This window comes from Dermacentor silvarum, chromosome 2 (assembly GCF_013339745.2).
Source record: "Dermacentor silvarum isolate Dsil-2018 chromosome 2, BIME_Dsil_1.4, whole genome shotgun sequence".
NCBI lineage: Eukaryota > Metazoa > Arthropoda > Arachnida > Ixodida > Ixodidae > Dermacentor > Dermacentor silvarum.
The window spans coordinates 198,042,759-198,060,416 of NC_051155.1; the positions used below are offsets into that span (position 1 = coordinate 198,042,759).

Here is a 17,658-nt window from a genome sequence, read left to right on the forward strand (position 1 = left end):
CAAATTAGGTACTTTCTAATGAAAACGTTATGTAGTTGTCACAGGGAGTCAGAACACAAACATGTAGAAATTGCCTTTTGTCCTCATTAGCTCTCCTTGGGGAAAATCGTACTTTCTCACACAATATTTTCTGAAAGCTTACTATATATAGAACGCACAAGCAACATGCTTAATCCCCCCCCCCCCCCCCACCCCCCTATTTCTATGTTTTCGTCATATAATCTTCTTTTTCCAATGTAGGGTAGCAAACCGCAGGCGTGTGTGTAACTGGTTACCTTTCCCTCCGTGTCACTGCCTATCTGGTACAACGCGCGACCAAACGACGCGTACTATACCACCGAGAGCTCACAGCATGTGGCTGTTCCCTTATTAAGGTGCAAGCTAAATCCAGCACACTGACAGGAAGATTCACAATTCCTGCACCTGTGCAATAAGTTGAAAACACCCACGCAACGGTATAAGAAAGCAGCAACAGGTCGAATGGGGGCGAATCCGACCGAAGTTCGCTCCCTTTTCACGTTCCCCTGCACGCCTCGTTGTCTTCAACCGTGCGTAAAGAGCCACAGTTTTCACCTCACTTTACCTTAGCACCTATGCGGTGAGCAAACACATCTCATCCCCGCATCTATACGTGCCTCCCGAGACAAAAAATAAATGGTCTGGCTTGGCCACAGTGTATCGACTGCTATTATACGACCGCGTAGAACGGCGGTGCAGCGATTCTGACCTGCCAGCCACGAACCGCGATTAGGATGCGAAGTGCCCGACGAAACATTGGCCCCGAAACTTCTTTCTCATCGCAGCCTTTCTGTCTACAACAGCAGCGGCATCCTGCATAGCAGGCGATGCATATCGTCGCGCTCGCGCGTCGTAATAGGTGCTTGATAAGTGCGTTCACGCTTTCGGCCCGCGATGAGAGGCGCATCGTGACTCTGCCGGGCGCTCACTCAACACAGCGGCAGAAGAAGGCCTGCCAGCCAACTTCGCCTTTGCCACTGCCGAGTGAGGCACGCCGTGTTTGTGCGTCTACTACATGCTCCCCCCGGTCGCCTGCAGTTCGTCGCGGATAATTAGCCCCCACGGCACACAAGGTCAGTCCTCTTCAATTACTCCAGACGCCGCCACGGCATCGGGCCTCGCGGACGGTGCTCACGCGATCTCGCGCGCGGGCGTTCATGACACTTGGTGTTGCGGAGTGGATGCGAGAGACCTTGAAAACGCTGCATGCATAACACGGCATCTCTGGTGCTTAAACGCCTCTCGTCACCCGTTTTCAGGTTTGCGCTTGCCCTCGTCAATCAGTGCTCGCGTAACGTGATACTCGCAGGGTTGAGGCTCTCCGTTATACACGTGCCTGCGCCGCTTTGTAAGCGATCGATAAAAGGCGTGCACCGAATCTTTTTTTTTTCTTTTGCAGCGAACGGGCCGTTAATGATTCACTCCAGACCGAAGCTGTCCAGCCGTGCCTCGTCCACAACAGTAAATGATAACAATCAGGTCGTCACGACGGGGATAAAATGGGATGTAAACGTCCGAAGAATGCAGCACAACCGACACCGAACCTAGAACGTTACCCTCTGGAAAGTGGAAACTGATGCTCCGGTCTACTGCGCCGCGAGAACATCTCTTTTCGAATGTTTAATAGATGCTAAGCGACAAGTGCAAGGCAGCATTCACGGCAATTAAAATCACGTCGTTTTTGACAAAATGCCCAAAAATCAGGCAAGTATACACGCATTCAGCATCACCAACAAACGTGCCGGCTGTACTCTTGAGCCGCATAAAAGGTTCCGTATATGCAGGGTGCGTACTTCCGGAACAAGTCTAGATGGTCTCGACCTTTCAGCATGCCTGTCACACACCCTGTGTAGATGGGATGATCTGTCATTTCGTGAACTCGTTTATACACTTCCGCTTCAACAATCACATTCCCGAGCAACACACGAACAAGGTGCGCACACACACGCACAAAATACGTAAAGCCATGCACACACGAATATGAAAACAGAGAATGTGTGATGTCGAAGACACTATGGAGAGCTCTTTGCCCGGCTTTACTGCGTGCTCAGAGGCCCCGGAAAACGACAACTCGCTGCTCTTTTCCCCCTACCACGTCGCCTCATTCGTCGCTCAACACAGGCGGCTAAACATTGCGGACAAGGTCACGTATACGAACAAATTCCCTCGCGAGAAGAAAGAAATGACCGAAGGAAATCGGGCTCGATCTCGGGAAAAGAATCGAACATAAAAATCAGGAAAGAATGAACGAAACGTGTCTACGATCCCCACACGCCGCGACCGGGAGCCCCGTTGAAAGCAAAGTGGACCACCCCTCGTCCACAGCGGACCCGGACCAGAAGAAAGGGGCACGCACGCGACGCCGCTTCCCGCCGCCTGCACCACAATGGGCTCTTTTCTGAAGCCTGATCAACTGTGGTCACGGCTTCGCTTCGGCGCAGCAGCGACTGAACGGAAGGCCGCTATAACGGTTCTCGCTGGGAAATGATGGCCGTGGTACGGCCAGCGCTGGTGTGCGTACACACAAGCGAGGCCACGGCTAGAGAGGGCACGCACAATGACAGTCATTGTCCTTGCCCCGACCGCCAGGAGCCGAAGGGGGCACACGCTCTCCCGAAGGCGTAGCACAGAGATTGGGCCGCTGCCGATCAATGGCCGCTGAAGTCCTTTCTGCAGTGCCCGGGACGAGACAGCGATTTGACAGGATATTGAGTCAAATGGAATTTTCTTTCCTTTCCATTTTTGCCCCCCTTGTCAAGGTGTGGGATGTGTTGAGGCCGAAGAATTCGGGACATAATCTGGTTGCCTGGGGACTCTGAACGTGACGGTCCAGTTCGCATTTGATGAATCCCCTGGAAATGTTTACGAGAAGGAACTTCCGGTAAACGTCATCTAGAGAATCGGCGAAAGCTCGACGGTGTTACCTCGAGCGCTCGTTTGCGAAGACGGATCTTGCAGACACGCCGGTCACGCGTACGCGGAAGTCAAGCGAAATAAGTGTGAACGAGGTAGATCTAACAAGCAGCCAAACGTTACAAAAACAGTTTAAATATACGAAACTTACATGTGGAAGATTGGTTCGTGCCCAAAAGACCTCTTATCGCAGGTACTCGGTAACAGCTGCCACCTTTTCTCGAACAGCTAGGACTTCATCTATATTTTGGTTGCTTTCTGTTGTATAGAACGAAGTTCCTCCTAATTATTTTTTCCACCGTGTATTTCCTCCAGAGTTCTTCACAAACACCTGCTGATCAATTTAGAAGCGAATAGGAAAAATGAATAAATCAAATATAAATCAGCGCTAAAGCACGTGCACGCACTTGTAACCTTTGAAATTGATATGGCGATAGATATCTCCCCTGCTTGTTCAAAAGGAACTTGTCACCTAAGGTATCAGCTCTGACACAAGGGATTAGAAAACAACAACGAAAGCAAGCTTCTCAACCTAATCTTGAAGAAATCGACAGGTGTAATTTCAAGTAGAATTATAATTCGTATAGGTAACAGGCAGCCAATAAGCATTCAGTTCGGACTGACCAATAATCATCTATGTCAGTCCTAGCTTTATACAGTATTTAACTGTTCGCCCCGTGGACGTGAAGAAAGAAATGGTGAACAGCACACAGAAAAGGGAGATTAAAAAAAAAAAAAAAACTTCCAGCAGAACCGACATGTACGTATAGAATGCATCGACACACCGTATTGACACCGCCGAAACACGTCGTGTATGAGCCGTGCATTGCAGCCGGGCTGTTGTCTCGCGCTTCACGCTGGAACGCTACTCCATTCAGCGGCGCGCCCGCGAGGTCCCCCTCCTTTTGCGTGGCTTCCGAGATTGCGCCTGTGCGTGCTAACGCTGCGAATGAATAACCCGATCACAAATAACCCAGTCCCAAACTAACCCAACTGAAAAAAAAATAAAATGCGCCAGCTAAATCTCAACCTTTCGCTCCGCGAGCCGCGTTATAGCGACTGAACAGTGAGCTCAGCAGAGTTTCTACGCGCTCTCTCTGAAGCGCACAGCACGTGTTAGGGGTAGACGAAGCCCGACAACAAAGAAGTACGTGTCGATGTAATGATGTTGCGTGGCTAACTTACTCACCACTAAAGATTAAATAAACAAGCCGTGGATATCAGAAAACAGGTAACTGAACTCACTCTGACATCATATATATTATGGGGGAGGATGAACACAGCCAGTTAGACTATATACAGGTGTTCCGTAATCGTTGACCGGAAAGCTTGAAGAGGAACGTGCAATTATTACTGCGTTGACTGTTTTCCTTAAGGTCCCTATAGAGCGCCAACATATACATCTCTTCGTGCACACTTACAGGCAAAATTTGAATCTGAACGGAAGGTACATTTCCTGACGTGAAAAGCAGCATTTCGTGCCTGCGCCTAATCCTTTCTTTCTTTCTTTTCTTTGTTGCTCAGTAGGAAATCTCGCTTCGTTGTTTCCTTTTGTTTTTCGCGCCACCTATGGTGTAAGGGGGTAATAATAACGTGTGTAAACTAAAAAAAAAAAAAAAAAAAAAAAACCCGCTCCAATGACTTCAACTTTGTTCAGCTGTCAAAAGAAAAACAAATTTGCATGGTTTGCTCGACGGACCATTGACACATTCGCCTTTCCATTGTTCTCATCTCCTTCTCGCTCAAATCACCGCTTTTTCGAGCACTATGCTCCGATACGCAGGATTCTTCGTGCGAAAGAACTGTACACGCGAGGCTCACTGGAATTAAGGGAGAAAGGCCAGGAGAGAAAACCGCGCTGCAGAGTTCAGCGAAAAGCTGCCATTTCCGTGCGAGCAAGAGAACCGAGCGCGTCTGGGCAGAGCACGCCTCGGAGAATGAGAGAGACAACAAAAGACGTCGTACATGGACGACAATGCAACTCGTAACGTGGGAAACGCGTTGCACGCCCGCTCGAAGATTTCTGAGAAAAAAAAATTACGAAATAAGCTGAAGGCGGAGGTGCAAGCGCCTATTAAGCACTCCCGCCGGGTCCCTTCGCAGAAATGACACTCAGTTTTCTCGTGTTTTCGCTTTGTCGGCAGCTCCAGATGGAGTGAAGACGCTAAGAGCGAGTGGAAAGAAAGTGAGAGGGAGAGAAGCAAATGAAGCAGAGCTGTGCCGAACGCTAGGGCAGATGCGTTCACGCCAGATTAAAAGAGTTCTGTCACCTCCGGCTCCGTCTCGACCATTGGTCAGCCCGCTCGACAGACGCATGGTTGTCAGCTTGTCGGAGGACCTCGAAGTCTCCTCACTCAACTAAAGGACAAATGAGAGAGAAAGAAAAATGAAATCCTGTCGCGGGCTATCAAGGAGTGACGTAAGAGGAGCACCTCGGTAGTTCGCGCCGAGAGCGGACACTTGGGGGTCGCCGGCTGCGGCCGACAGCAAGCGTGATCTATGACGGGTTCGCTGGAAGTGCCGCGAGGCACTCGAGAAAGAGGAGGAGCAGAAAAGAAACATTCCTCCTTCCCCTTCAGAGTACTATACGCGCTTCTTCTTTCTCTTCTTCTTCTTCTTCCCAGCCTCCCTCCCCACCCCCGCACCCCCCCCCCCCCCCCCCCCCCCCTTGGTTCTTCCCCGTGGCGAAGATGCTCGGAAAGACGTCGACGTCGGCGACGACGACGAAGCCGACGCGAAAGGGTCGCTGACCCGCGGCGAAAAAGAAACACTTCTCTTCCGTCTGCGCTTCTCTCTGTCTCACGTGCACTAGTCGTGGAAGCCAGAGTTGGCGTTCCGTCAGGGAGTCACTTCACAAAGCAGTTCGCACGTGAAACAACGGTCCGTCGGTTGGGTAACGTACATCCGTGCACTGGCCAGTCACGATACAGCCTCCGACACGATGGCCTAGTTAGGACGCCAATCGTTTTTACGGGGTGAGAAAAAAGCGGGTATGTCTTTTAAAGACAGGTCTTTAAAGTTTTAAGACAAGTTTTAAAGACAAATAACTCGGATTCGAGGAATCCTTGTAAGCTTCCGGAGCAACAAACCATATGGTGCAAAGAACAAATTAGGAAGAAAAAAAAAGTTGTTGACGGTTTTGACTGGACATCACCTTTCTCTCTACGCCTTCCGTCCCATCTACATCTCTACCAGAGGAGTTCGCCGCCCGCATCGCCCACTGTCGTGAAATTGCGCGCGTAAACACCGCGACCATTCAGGACAAGAGGAAAGTCCGTTGTGATGCGACGCGTCGTGTCATTTCGTTCCACCCAGTCGACGAAGTGCTCCTGTGGACACCTGTTCGAGTGCCGGGGCTCTGTGAAAAATTTCTTCACAGGTATCTCGGCCCGTACACCGTGCTTGAAAGAACATCTGCCGTAAACTATCGCGTCGCTCCTATTAGCACGGCTACTGACCGCCGTTGCCGCACCACCGAAATCATTCACGTCTCTCGCCTGAAACCGTATCTTCGGCGTTCGTACCTTTTCTGACTTGCGGCCCTGCCGACCGCTTTCGTGAGGGGGGAAAGTTAGTGTGAGCGCTAACTGTGTACGGTTATCATCGTCTTCATTTGTGTATACCCATACTCATAATCATCATCATCGTTTGTCCGGTTGGTGCTCGCTGGCTATAGTTCGCGCGGCTGCATCGAAATACAAGGGCTCTGCCTTCGTACCAGACGTCGTCTTACACTTGTCATATCTAAAGTTGGGCTGACAGAGACGCCGCTTGGGAGGCATTCTGATTAATTTGTACCAGCTGAGATAATGCTAAAGATAATGATAATGACCACCAAATGTTTTAATTTCTGGTTCCCACGGGTAGAAATGCGCTCGCGCAGCGGCTGGCGATTAAACAATCGATATCCTGCACAGCAATAGAACGCCCTATATACGCACTGGATCATCGTGGCCGGTTATATACCGTTAATGACGCCGTCCCATGCTTATCTACCTGTTTATCTCGTATTTGTTCCAGCGGCAAACATACCCTTCAGCAACTGCAGACAGTATACTGCAGCACACCGCTACCGCACCACCACTAAAAACGCTACGTAAAGCACGATTGTGTCCTCGTTTATGTGAACCCGGTCCTCGTTTATGTGAACCCGATGCGAGCGTGTAGAGTTAGACGTTGAACTGACCGAACCCCATCCTACCGCGTTTAAATGCGTGTTAAGCCCAATGGTTTGGCCAGTATACCCACCTCTTGCAGGCTGGTCGACCGAATTCTACTTGACACTCGCTCGGCCCGACTCGCTAGCGTCCGCACGAACCCGACGACCGGATTTCGTCCCGACAAGCCGACTCGACCCGAGTCGTGTAAGCCTAGCTCGTTGTATACTTTACGTCGACAATGACTGCGCGAATTCGGCCCGTCATGCGTGCTGCCTCCCAGCACTGGCCTTTCACAGCCCTGCACCGCTCTCGCGAGATCGCTGCTGTCTCTTCAAGCGCACGCTGGCGTTTCCGGGCCCACGCCGAGACCGTTCCTTTTCTCTCTTACTCTCTCTTTAGCCGAAGAAGAGCCGAACCCCTAAGATATCTGCAAATGAGCACCGCGTCGTAGAGCGTTCGTCGTCGCCAAAACTAGGAAGCGCCGACAAAAACGCGACGCCCCCTCCCCGCCGACGGCTCCTTAAAAGTAGGGAGGTGCTTCACGTACAAAAATGGCAGTTGCAAAAAAAAAAAAAAAAAAGTAAGTAACGACGAGCTGTCTAGAAAAGGCAGGGGATTTGTATGCACTGCAGGGCGCGCCTTCAAGTAAAGGAATGGCTGTGCTGCTCGCCCGACCAATGTTCTTTCATCCTTAGTTCTATGCCGGTGTGCACTCACTGAACAGGTTCGTATTTCAGGTATACGTAACCGTATAACCAGGCTGGTAGCCGTGATCAGTGTGGATGATCTCGCCACCTCTGCCCGTTACTTCCTTTTCTTTTATTTACCCAGCCTTCACGAAGCGCCCGGCCGAGATGGGCGCTTCGTGAATACGTCTCAGAAACTTCATTTCGAACGAATGTACAGGAGCTATAACGCCGATTGCATATATTTCAATCAGTGCACGAGCAAGCCAGGAAGAAAGAAGAGCTTTACAGCCCAAGTGCGAGGCCGACTGCTGCTTTGCGGCGTATATGGCGCAAGTCGGCTCGCCACAATGTTACCTAATGTCTGTGTTCTGCTTTAAAACGAATATTTCTTTGCCAAGCTACCCGGCTTTGACGTGTAGCATCTCGCCGAGTAAACTGGGCTGATCATGGAGGCCGTGTAATCAAAGGTGATGACTTGATGGGCGGACCTAGACACCAGTGCGCGATATGTCACCCCGGAAGGGTATTTATGTGCTTTGCAACGCGGGCCGATTCTGAAGGCAGTGCAATCAAAGGCGTGAGCGGGCCGATCCTGATAATGCTATTGCATTACGGTCGCTCGCATGTAGCATGTGGATCTAGCTTCTTTGCTCTGCCTTCGGATTCGGCATCGGTGTCCCTTCGCGTATACGTAGCGGAGGTCTCTCATACAGCTTTGGCGCAGGGAGGGAAATCACGAAGAACAGCCATGTGATATTAACGTGGAAGAGTTTTGAGAGGATGCACTCGCATAGTGGCGCTGGTTCATACATCACCAATGGCGTTCGTATCGTTCAGTGCGGCGTCTCGATTTTGAGGTGATATCTTTGATCGGATGTGAAGCTTTGACGATTATTCATTCAAGGAATAAAAAAATTCAACTTAATTCATTCTTGTCTATTGCTTCAACGCAAGCCATGTAACATGCGCATGCCATCAACAAAGCATTTGTATAACTTAAGAGCCATCTACGTAACACATTATGTATCATCTACATTTGTGTAACAATGCATAACGTGAACACATTTCGAATTATTGATGTACCGCGAGCTTTAGCCTTCTCTACATTATTATTTTGATCAAGCTGTTATTATTTCCTTATATTTCTAGTTGGCTTCGTTTTTCAGATTATTCAAGCGTGTTTTAGATTTTGTTTGTGTATTTGGCTTTGATGATGTGTCATACTGAAAAACTGCGACACCTCAATTTTTCTTTTCTCTATCTCTCTCTATCTCGCTCATTTTTGTTGTTGTTTTGTTTAAGGGGACCATTGACGAAGTGTTCGCAAAATGCCAGTGAAAATTACAAGACTGTTTTCTGTTGCCTATATGTAAGACTGTGAGAAATACATTGTATTTTCTCTTTTTTTCCTTTCTTTTTGATTGCAAGCATCTCCCCGCACGTGGTAGCGAACTGCTAAATAGCTGAAAGGTTGCGATTTACCTATGGTCATCCTTCATTGATTTAACAATTTAACGGCGCCAGAAGCCGGCGACATAATTTACTTGCCGGCAACATTTTCAGTTGATAATAAATAAATAACGGAGGAAGTTATGCTGGATTCCACATTGCGTGGGATCCAGCATAACCTTTACCCCTTGTCCTGCCCCCAGCTGGTGTCTGGCCAGCTGCTTGGTTTATTTGTGGCTACTACACTTCACTGATGGTACACTTCACTACACTTCACTGACGCCAACGCACATTAGACTTACACGGGTGCACTATATCTTTCCTGTGGCTAAATAACCGTAATTTACGAGTATTTTATTATGTACTCCTCAAAAGCACGCGACAAGGTTCGACCAATGCATTTGAGAGAGAGAGAAATGCTAGCACAAGGGAAAAAAGCGAATATTCTAACATAAAAATTTTAAACCACGATACATACCTGCATCAACTATAGCATACATTATATGTTCAATTAGGCTTACTGATTTACGCACTCACAGGTGAACTTATACAGCGGAGCTGTTAGAACCTCGCTATGATGATCATTCCGTCGTCCGCAGCTTCGCCGATCTGGGAGAGAGAGAGAGCTGAGAGAGAGTGAAAGCAGAGTATAAAAATAGCATCGCGCAGCATAGTGGATGCGAAGCGGAGAGGAGGAGTGAGGCAGGTGGTAGTGGGACTAGCGTAGAGCTGCTGCCGACGCCGACTGCGTTTCCCCGCGTTCGCGCCGAATGCAGCCGATGCCTCTGGCGGCGGCTCGGCAGGTTTCGACCAGAGAACTGGACACTCGCCGCTTCCGAAAGACTGAATCTGCACTGGCATGTCAAACAAATTATACGTGGCTCTGCTATCGCAAACACAAGAGACCAGCGGAGATGGGAGAAGCCCAGCAAAATTGAGACTTAGTGTGTGGTTTGCAACTACTTGACTAGGCTTTCCCCAACTCCGCTGGTCTCTGGTGTTTGCGATAGCAGAGTCGCGCATAATTTTTTGTCTATGCATTACTGGCGGTAAGTAGCAGTCTGCTAGAGTAAAAGGAAACTCGGAGAAATAACGATAGTGAGGTCCTATCGGAACACCAAGAAGCTTAAGTAATTACTGACGTTTTCTTCTTACGAGCCAGCAGTCTACGAATGGACACACCTGAGTGAACGACCGAGGAATGTTTTCCACGATGCTGCTACGTACACGTGCGCATAGCAAAACGATAAACGCGCCTCTCCGCACAAAAGCAACAGACATGCAACAGTTCATCAGCACTACCGAGAACGACGCTTATCAGAATCGGGCTTTCGCGCCTTTACCATGGTGCGGCCATCCCTTAAACGGCCGGGTTAAGACAAGCCAACAACCTCGTTTCCTTGAACCCAGCGCCGCACCCTATAGCTGTTAGCGTTCTATAGTGTGTTTAGACTCTGCCTTTGAAATGGATGTCGACGACACTTGGAGGGCTGGCGCCTTCTCGCGAATCAGAAACTTCCTGCCAACATTCGTTACTCGTTTCCCTCTCCGACATCTGACAAAGGGACGACGAAGTCGCAAAAATAAAAAAAAAATAAAGAAAAAGAAGCAGAAAGAAAATAAAGAAGCAAAACGGAGCACCACTCTACGCGGGGGGTGTCGTCTGCTGCCCTCCCGAGAGGGAGCAGACGACGCCGATCTGACCAAGTCACGTGACGTCACCTGCACTCGAGTCTACGTCCACACGTCATGCGCAACGCCCCTCCGTGCACCTTTCTTTCGTATATCGAGCGTACACATACATGCTGCTCAAGTACCGGCGCCAAAGAGGAAAGGGGAAGGGCGGGGGTCGCCGAGCGTCTAGGCCTATTTCTGTGGGCGATCTTTTTTTTTTTTTTTTTTTTTTTTGCCGAAGTTGCAGCAGCCCGTTGAAAACCCGCCACGGCGAAAGTAGAAAAAAAAAAAAAGAAACACGGTTAAAGAGAACGCCCAAAGACACGATGAGCTTCCTTCCTCCCACATGGCACTTGGAAGGCCGCCCATCGTTTCGCGCACGCTATACGGAAGAAGCAATCGACAAAGAAAATCGCAAGGTGCACCCGTACACTGGAGATGGGAGGTAGCGATCAATTCGTGATTGCTTAGTGTGGTGCGGGAAAACAGAATGATACGCCAGGCTCTTCCGAGCGCACGCGGCGTGCTCTATAGGTACCGAGATGGCTCGAGGTGCGAAGGCATCGGAACAGGGTTTATATACAGTGCAAACAAACAAACCAACCAACAAACAAACAAACAAACGAACGAACAAACAAAGGCCCTCACTCAGGGCATGCAGACCCTTTCACAAAATAAGAATGAGGAAGAAATGGGGAATGCAAAAGAAGCCACTGCGTCACTCGATAATATTCAAGATGATGTGAGGTAAGTGTGGGTAGTGTAACTTTAAGTTGTGTAAATTTAAGTCAGCTATTAATCAATGTTAATCTATGATATCTCGTGAATTGTTTGCGTGGAAACTGACAAAATTCGCGAAACTTTTCGTTCGTAAGCGCTCTTTGTCATTGGCTGACCGCCCGCGTTACGATTGGCTGACATCTGCGCTTGCGAACGTTTTTAGCGTTAGAACTATATCTCAATGAATACGGGCCCGGGCCACGCAGCGATCGCTGGTCCATCGCTGTGCTGATTACGGAGATCTCGAATGACAGTTCGGCAGGCGTGATGAGCGAGATCGCAAGGAGAGCGTTAGTCTTATTTCCGACACCGATCTTGAAATGTGCTCGCGCAGTGTTTAATTTTGGAAGATAAATTCGTTAGGTCGAGCCTCACAGGCGAGCCACGCCAGCCACGTCGAGAAGAAGCGCGCTGAAACTGTTTGCACCGTTATTATTTCGTGCCTCGTCTTAAACACTACTGCATCGGGAAACACCAAACGCAGAAAAGGTAGTGAAGAACATAAGGTTAAAAAAACAAACAGTTTACGTCGTTCGTTTAAACGTGACGCCGGAACGCCCTGGCGCGAAAAGAATTACCTCGCTTTTCTCGGACCTTGTCAGGCCTCAAGTCTAATACCGTTCCTAAGTATACGCTGCAGGCGCGATGCCTGGCACGTTGCACAAAGTAAGCTCTTTCATTCAGGCCGAAGAAAAAAAAAAGGAAAGAAAAAAGGCCATTGGTTTGATTTGGCAGCGCGCGAAGAAGATTTTAGCCCCCAGCGAAAAATAAACGACGCGGAGCCGTCGAGCGCTGAGCGTGCAAAGTGCAAACGGTGTACAGCCCCTGTGGTACAGTGCCTAGAATATACTATACCTGTGGTGCGCGAGAAAATTCTGAATCGAAAAGAAAGAGCAAGATAAACAGACAGAGACGCACGCGATTCTAAGCAAGCTCCAAAAAAAAAAAAAAAAAAAAAAAAAGGTAGACACCAGGGCGACGTACTGGATCTGGGCCGAATGTGTGCGTCGGTTTCCCAAGTCGCGTATATAAAAAAGAAATTGACATGCAAACAAGGAAGGACCGGTAAAGCACGCTTCGTGACTGCGTTGTGCTTCAATCGCGGATATATAGCCGCATCTTCACTCTTTTATTTTTCTCTTCCTCTCTTTCGGACGCAGTTAATGGTGTCAGCGGACCGGTATATATCTCCAAAGGAAGCGTGCGAAGTTCGACACCAAACGGGTCTATTTAGGACTGGCCAAGCGGGAGTGAGCCGCTATAAAGAACGGGGTCCTATATATCACGCCCGTCGCGCGTCATCCTCCGCGTCCGAAATGGGCAGAACCAATTGAATAAACAGCGCGGTGCGTCTTTCACGGCTCAACTCTGTAGGCGGCAATGGCATTGAACGCGTTTGTCATGCGACGGGCTCTGTTTACGCGGAGGAATATCGTTAACGTGCAGCATATGCCTGTTTAAACATATGCCACAAGCCAGTATTATAATACTAGTAAACTCGAGCCGGTTAGTTAGTGCCCAATAACTTACCGTGTTTCCTTCGATGCCAAGGAAAAAAAAAGCAAACGAAAAAAAAAAAAAAGAACGGGCATCAATGAACGTAAACACATCCTCCATTATCACGTATATATAACCCACTGACCCAGATACCCGCAACTGTCGTAAACACGATCGAGATTAGGTGAATTCCGCAGTGGGCTAGTTGGTTAGACATAATTAACACTGTTGCGCAAAATGACGAACGGGCAGGACTAAGTGAGAAGACAAAACACGACACTTGATCGCAAACTATCAACGCAAACTAAACAAAACACGACACATGAGCGCAAACTGTCAACTCATAGTTGATAGTTTGCGCTCAAGTGTCGTGTTTTGTTTTCTCGCGTAATTCTGTCCCTTCGTCGTTTTGCGTAACAGTGTTGATTAAGATTAGGTGTGCTATAACTTTCCAGAACATACCGAATCACAGTGACTACCACAGTCATAAACAACCATGCGGTTTCCGCGACTCACGACAGAATTCCCCCCGGAATCTCAGAAGAGCCATCATCAAGATATTTTAAGTTCTCTGTTTGCGCGCTTCTTTCGACTTTGAATGCGTCGGTCAACAAGGAGTATGGCGATGTCTCTATTTACGTCGATGTTTTCCGTTGACGTGCGAATGAACCTTTCTCTCATTATCGACGTTAGTTTTGAAGCAGTCCTGCTGAGGGAAGCATGGTGTCAGGATAACTAGGCTCATATAATGAGGCTCCCGATATAGCAAACCCTTCGCTGGCTCCCTATAGGCTGCTGCCAAAGGCTCTGCGACCCGCATGTTTCGGCCGTAAAGCGCCCACAACACTGCTGGGCCAAGCATGGGCGTATATTGCTGTACGAACGGTGATCAAGCGGGTCGCAATCAAGGGGTCATGGTCCGCTTGAGATCGCAATCTAATTTCTGCCAGACCGATACAAGACGGTCTCACCCTCTTTGTGCGCCTCAGCCGCCGGCACAATGGCTTCGCTCTTTGGTCCATGTGGAACGGTTAACCAGCGTGTGACTGGCTCACAGTATACGGTACGTGTCGGCAGTTCATTAACCTCGAATAATAATCGTGTACTGCGAGCCACGATGAAGACATGTGCGCGCTTTGAGTGCACGTTAAGGAGAATTGTGTCTTGGCCTATCAATGGCGACCCACGTGCCATCGCCTCTGGCGTCGAGTGAATGCGTAGTGCTGCATTCATCTTCCAATAACTCGTTCTCAGTATTATTGATGAAAGACACTTGCTGCTTGAGAAACATACATCATATTTGGCACGCGGAAGCACGAAGTGGATGTCACTGGCTTGTAAGGAAGGGTCAAGAGAAGAAATTGGTGCCCGATTATATGGTGCTACAGTGACGATTCTGAACACTGCGGTGATGGCACTATAGATAAGCTGCAGGTTATCTAGTATTGTAGGAACGTCCATTCATAACACGCGGATCTGTAGAGCAGGCCAGTCTTGATTGCAACGAATGATATATGGTGAAGTCGTGCAACTCAACTGGAGCTCACGATCCCGGTCATGAAAAGCTGTGAAGTGATGAGACTATGGCGGAATCGGCGTGCTTTGTGTGTCTGATTTGTGCTTGCTAGGATGGAGCTCTCCGAAGAAGCATTGAATAACCTTTGCCGGCGACGAGTTTTGTTGGCGGGATATCCTGTTACACGACGGTAATTACATTTGTTGACTTACTTAGAAGTTGCATGCAACGGCCTAATTGCGCATACTGTTTTCAGTAAAGATGAAGAAAAACATATTTTCACCACTTCACACTACATTTCTTCATTCCACTTTCTATAAATTTATATTAGCGAAACATGTTACACGAAAAAGAAAACTAGAAAATAACCTTTTTTCACTGCGTGGTAGGAGGCAAACATCACCTGAAATTTTTTGTGCTTGTGATGCTGGTATACAACGCATAAAAAATACGCTTTCATTCTCAATTTCTCTCATATACGCAACAAGCCCCAATTAAATACAAATCACACTATCACTGATTCACATTGCAAAGTGAAACGCTGCACTCACGCTTGAGTGTTTGTCGACTGATTTTGCAACATATTTCGGTGTTAGGTGGTAGACAAAGCCAGAGATCGCACGAGATGAGGAAAGAGAGAAAGAAGAGAGGTAACGGCGTGAATGTTAGCCACAGTATAGACTGGCTATGGGTACCCTGTTGGACGAGAACACGCAGAACATGTGCAGTAACGAATAATTATCGCTATATGATGAAGCTGTACATATTGCACCTTAACATAAGAGCAACTTTAGGTGTTTATAGCTTATGCGCGTTTCTGTTCTTTTAGAAATGGTTTGTTCTGTCCAGAGACTGTGGTAGACGATAACTTGACTGCTCTTTCTTTATATTCAACGAAAATAATAACAAAAATAAGAATGTTGCTCAAGCGATGAAATAAAAGGATTCGATGCCACCTAAGTTAATTTCAATCAATACCCCACTGGTGTGCACGCCGCTGCCTAATCGCGCAATACACTTCACCGTCTTTAACCTTTAGTGAAGGAGTCCTCCATGTACTAACATGGATGTAAGACACCAGAGACCACAGTACTGAACATGTTATTTTGCTTTTACCGGGGCGTTCCACCTATGATTAGAATAATTGTTTCTTATTCAGTCCTTCCGTGACCAGTAAGTGCATTAAGTGTATCTCAACGGTCTGTAGCAGTTTCGTTGGTAAAGACACCACCACGAGTACGTTTCATGGTTCCAATGTCTTCTGTTATCCCACTCTCCACAAAAATCCCATGCTCACTGCAATAGCGGTAACAGGTTTTTGCCAAATTACACGGGATGGGAAACCTCAGCCCCAAAGCAAACAAGTAGTGTCACGTGAAAGGAAACGGGGCGCCTACAGCTACAAACTGTACACTTGGAATTACAAAATGAATGCACAAAAACGTCAAACAGCAAAAACAAATAATCACGAATGTACAATTAAGGCACAATGACGCTGTCCTTACGTATACTGTAAATATGTTAATAGATTAGATTGGGTTCAAGCAAGACGGAGGTTCGCCGGAAAATGGAAACTTGAGCTAACGTTTCGATAAGGGGACTTGAGTTCGTTAGGACAAAGACAATTTAAGTCCCCTTGTCGAAACGTTGGCACCAGAGTCCAGATACATGTCTTGTACCACCACTGTTACGAGATAAAGATAAAGCTCTGAAGTCGGCTCCCTGTCCTTCCTGATGTGTTTAAGGGTCAATAATGAGGTGGTAAATTGAATGTGTAGAAAATTTATCTGACAAATTCAGCCGATGTTTTCCAAGCACCCAGCTCAACACCGCAGCTAAGCAAGGCTTTAAGAAACGGTGGCGCTGATCGTCAACTGTGGCAGGAGACAAACGCGCACCAATCGAATCTCGTGACAGTACGAGTGCATGTGTTCACGGACGTCACCGGCGTTTATACAGTCCGACGAAGCGAATTTGCATGTTTCGCAACAATTCAGTGGCCAGACAGCGCTGGCCGACGCGACAGCGAGTCCCCATTGTGTCTTATCAGGCGTCAATACACTTGACCTGCGTTGCCACCCATACTGATTAGTGCGAAGCGTGGCAGGCAAAGGTTCGGCGTGCTCGAGGTAGCTCATCGAGGTTTGGGAAGGACCGGGTCCTTGGCGAGATAAAAAAGAAGGCTGCGGGAGGGTGCCAACAAAAATTCCGATGCTCAAGTGGTCGTTTCCTCCGGCTTTCTCGGAAACGCGCAGCTTTCAGTTCCTGATTCACGCTCAAAATTCTAGAGCAAAGCAACAATATAGCTACAGAAGCACGTAGAACAGGGACTGACTTGTGTGCTTCCAACACTCTTCCCCGTTCTTTTTGACGAGGGAGTATTCGACATGAATCAAGGCCAGCTTGACCACTTTTCCATGCTCATTTCCTTCATTTTTTCACTGTCATCATTCAAACTTAATTATAGGAGCACTCATTTCAGGACTAGAAGTTACAATAGCAGCAACCTCAGACGCACGACATGCAGCTTCCGCATCTTCAAATGATTACGTGCGCAAAAATTACATGATTTCTGAATAACAATCTTACAGCGATGGTGACGTTTGCGCGAACGAAGTGTATGCCAATGTGCAACTCTAGCCGATATTGACTTTGCGAAATAATGTATACACTCGTGTTGCAACTTTTTTCCACCTTCTGATTTAGTCTTTCATTTCGTGTAGTAACACAAGTCCACCATAAAGCTATGACAAGGAATTTCTCAACTATCTTTTAATGCACACGAAAGAACTTCATTCAGAACATTGTTATGAAAAAAAAAAAAAACGTTTCAACACTAACAGTTAAAATTGTGATGTGACAACGTTTTTAATTATATCTCTTCTTATATTATGAAATGCAGTTCTCACAGAAAGTCAGATCGCTTGAGGCGAAGGTCACGACTACTTATTCTTTTATAAGA

The 17,658-nt window shown here is 47.9% G+C and overlaps 2 protein-coding genes across 2 annotated transcripts in view; one reads left to right on the forward strand and one right to left on the reverse strand.

Annotated features, from left to right (window-relative positions):
* LOC119442422 (serine/arginine repetitive matrix protein 1) overlaps positions 1-17,658 on the reverse strand; it is a 124,656-nt gene that overhangs the window by 106,630 nt on the left and 368 nt on the right. The gene's annotated exons all lie outside the window — the stretch shown is intronic.
* The window catches only part of LOC125943268 (uncharacterized), a 37,839-nt gene continuing 20,962 nt past the window's right edge, over positions 782-17,658 (forward strand). Inside the window, exon 1 of the mRNA XM_049662132.1 lies at positions 782-1,091. The gene's annotated coding sequence lies outside the window, so the exon portion shown is untranslated. The remainder of the gene's footprint in view (positions 1,092-17,658) is intronic.